Consider the following 3,936-nt stretch of genomic DNA (forward strand, 5'->3'; position numbering starts at 1 on the left):
CTCTGCCTCCACCTTCCTCCTGGATCCTGCTTGCAGTTCCCTGGTGACTGTCTTTAGGGCCCTGAGGGATGGGGGGACCTGACCCATCCTCAGAGTGCCACCTTGTCTGTACAGCCCAGGCCTGGGGCTCTGGACCCTATTGCCCCTGGGAACCCAAGGTGCTGGGAGGCAGTTTTCTCTGCACCCAAGTGTCTCAGGGCTCCGAGGTCTCTTGGCCGTTGGGTGGGGTTGGGGGAAGGTGGGACAGTGGTGGGCCTTTGCCCCAGGTGGCTGGACTGGCCTGTGATTGGCCCCACACCCAGATCAAGCTGGTAAAGCAGGAGTAACCATCAGCTGGGTGGAGCCTGGCCAGTGGTTCTAACTTCCCAAGGCCGTGGCAGCAGCTCCAGCCTGGGCTCTGGCCCTCCCTCATCATGGCCCAGTGCACAGAGACTGGGGCCCTTGGCTTGTAAGCTGGGAAGAGTCCCTGGGTGGGTAGACAGAGGGGCAGGCCCCAGGTCCCAGAATGTCTATATTGAGGAGCGATGTTTATATCCGCAGGATCCCTCGGATGGGGTCTTGTGGCCATCCCCGGGGGCTGGGATCTCAGTTCACCACAGGACAGCCTGGTATCCACAACCTGCTTCAGCGCCTCTGGTTCACCAGGGAGACTTGGGGGCAGGGCATCTTGCCTGGGGTCCCCATCCTCTAAAGAGAAGAGGACGAGTTAGCAGGGTTCAAGTCTGACACACCGTCTCGGTCGAGGCTGCTCACTGTCACCCAGTATTGGCAGTCTTCCCCAGGTGGCCCGCATGTGCTCACACATAGTCAAGCCTGGCTTGAACCCTGACCTGCTGCACCTGATGCCTGCTTGAGACCTGGGACCGGCCTTCACTCTCCCCACCTGCCTCCCACAGTTGCCCGTGGCCCAGCTGGACCAGCCAGGCTGGGCCATGCCTGCTTTCCACACCATCTGTGACTTCGCTGATTTCTGAGCTTGGATCATCCCTCTGCCCACTACCAAATTCTTTTCCCGGGTGACCTGTGGGACCCAAGCGCTGTCCCTGACTGCCCCAAGCAGGGCTGCTGGCTTTGATGGGCAACCTGCCCTGCAGTGAGGTGGGGGTGGGGGTGTCTTTACTGTGACTGGAACACCCATAGCAGACCCTGCGTGCCTTGGGACAATTTGCACACCATTTCCCCCACTCCAGGTGCATCACGGGGGGGGAATGGAGGTGGCCCCAGTGGTAAAGAACACGCCTGCCCATGCAGGGGATGTAAGAGACGCAGGTTCGACCCCCGAGTCAGGAAGATTCCCTGGAGGAGGGCATGGCAACCCACACCAGTATTCTTTCCTGGAGAATCTATGGACAGAAGAGGCTGGCGGGCTACAGTCCACTGGGTCGCAGAGTCGGAAGACAACCGAAGCGACAACACGCACGCACAGGTTCATCATAAGCTCACGGGGGGCGGTTCATAGTGACCTGGCCTGCAACCTGTCAGGGGCTTCTGCCCAGCACCCCCTCCCCGCAGTCCTACTCACCCACTCTGGCTTATCCTGAGGTTCTTCCCTGTCCCCTGAAGGAGGTGGCCACAGTAACCGCAGACCTGTTAGCTTGCCCAGGAGCTGTTCGCTCTGCATGAAATACACATCCAGGGTTTTTTCAACTCCTACCACCCTCTGGAGAGGCATGGTTCTGCTGCTGAGCAAAAAAAGAAAGTACCCCCTCCCCCTACCACGCTACCCTCAAACCACCTCACTCTCCTGGGTCTTAGATCCTACCAGGGGCAGACAAATCTACACATGACATGCTGGGGGCAATAGGGGCTTGGAAGAAAAATAGCAGGGGCGTGATAGCATGGGGGCTGGGCTGTCTGCTGTGAGGTAGGGGGAGGATTGAGACGTTTGTCCACCGTGTGGACAGGGAGGAAAGAGCCCACTCAGGAATGGGGGTATTGGGTGCCGCTGAGAGGAGGCTGAGGGCCCTGCTTGAAGTTTGACCATGAGATTTAGGCCGTAGAGCTCCAGGGGGGCCTGCAGCTTTGGGGATCTTGACTATTCCAGCTGCTCCAGAGCCTGGTGTTTTCCAGGCCAGAGTAACAAGCCAGGAAGGAACAAGCCCGCAGAGGCCGAGCTGCTAATCTATATACCCAGAAGCAGGAATGATGGAAGAATGGTATTCCTATTTTTTCCTATGTTGAAACATGTTTCGTTCCAATTAGGTTTCTGGTACTTTGAAAAAAAACTTCTGGATTAGTAGCACTTTTGCAATGATGATGCAACTCTGTCGCCCCCTGGTGGCCATTGATGTGTTTGCGGCAGCAGGCAAACTGCGCCCATAGGAGTTTCTAGGTAGGTCCTTGAAGCGTTTTTCTGATTTTTCAGACCCCTTCTTGAACATCTACATCAAACAGGTGTCTGGCCTTTGCTTGAACACTTCCACTGATGAGGAGAGGTGACTCTATTACTCAACAGCCAGTTCCATGGTGGACAGAAGTTGTGAAGAAAATGATTCTTTACCCAGAGAAAAAAAAATTCTCCCTTGTAATACCAAAGCAATAGGAAAGCTGATAGGGGAACTTCCCTGGTGGTCCAGTGGCTAAGACTCCATGCTCCCAATGCAGGGGGCCCAGGGCTCCATCCTTGGTCAAGAACAATCCCATAGGCCACAACTAAGAGCTTGCATGCCATAACTAAATATCCCACATGCAGCCAAATAATTTTTTCTAAAAAAGAAAGAAAAGTGATTGGTGGGAAAATCAGGCTCTCAGAACAGGTAATTGATAGGCCATATTAGCTTGGGACTGAGGTTGTCTAAATGAACCACTTTCTCAGCAGTGTGAATCATTTCTATATTCCAGCTATTTCCAGAAATCACCAAAGCTCTGATGAATGGTGATGGCAGTGATTTAACTCCCTTTAAGATGGATTTTATGTTTCCACTCTTGGCTGGATATGCTCGAAAGCAATTAAGTTGAACTTAGATATGAGTTGAAAATCGAACTTTTCACTGATACATGCCATGGTCTCAGCTGCGCAGAATGAGGGTGTTTCACTTGTATATTAGCTAGGGCTGACCTATAGGTATTTAGGTTATAGTCCATGATGCATGGGACAGTCTGACAAGGACAGGTGCAGACCCTGAGTCTCAAATGCCCTGCAGAAAGGCATGGTTGGGGGATGTCCTGAGATTAGCAGGCTTGGTACCCAGTAGTTGCTAACTAATATCTCATCCTGCCATGATGTGACGTGGCAGAGGGAGAAGCCTAGGGCAGCTAGAACTAGAAGGGTAGGGAAGGCTTCATCATTTTTAGTGTTAATTCTTAGCTTAATCCTCCTGTTGTCAGGGAGCATGGTCCGTGTGACTTTAAATCTTTGAAGTTTGTTGATATTTACTTTTTTGGTCAAGCATAGGATTGATTCTGTCAGTATTTCTTATGTGTTGGGAAAAAAATGTGAGGTCTGCTAGCATGGGCAGCAGTGTTCCTTTTTTTTTTTTGTCTGCTTTTTTTTGTGGGCTAGATTAGCCAACCCCTGAATGACACATGATAAGAATGTTGTTGGGACTTGCCTGGCGGTCCAGTGGCTAAGACTCCATGCTCCGAATACAGGGGGCCCAGGTGCAATCCCTGGTCAGGGAACTGGATCCCACATGTGCAAATAAGAGCCTGAATGCCACAACTAAAAATTCCAAGTACCGCAACTAAAACCCACTGCAGCCAAATAAATAAACAATTCTTTTTTAGAAAAAGAATGTTGTTTGAAGCCACTGAACATTGGGATGTTTTGTTAAACAGCATTAATGTGGCAATAACTAGCTCATAGGAAGGTCTGCTGAAGAACCTCGAGGAAAATGAAAAATGTCATGGTGGGCTCAACAAGGTGGAAGAGGAACTTAGAAGACTCGGAACTTTGTGGAAATGAGTAGGAGGAAGGATTCTGGAATCCAGAGCTAC

The sequence above is a fragment of the Muntiacus reevesi genome, chromosome 2 (genome assembly GCF_963930625.1).
Source record: "Muntiacus reevesi chromosome 2, mMunRee1.1, whole genome shotgun sequence".
NCBI classification, from domain to species: Eukaryota; Metazoa; Chordata; class Mammalia; order Artiodactyla; family Cervidae; genus Muntiacus; species Muntiacus reevesi.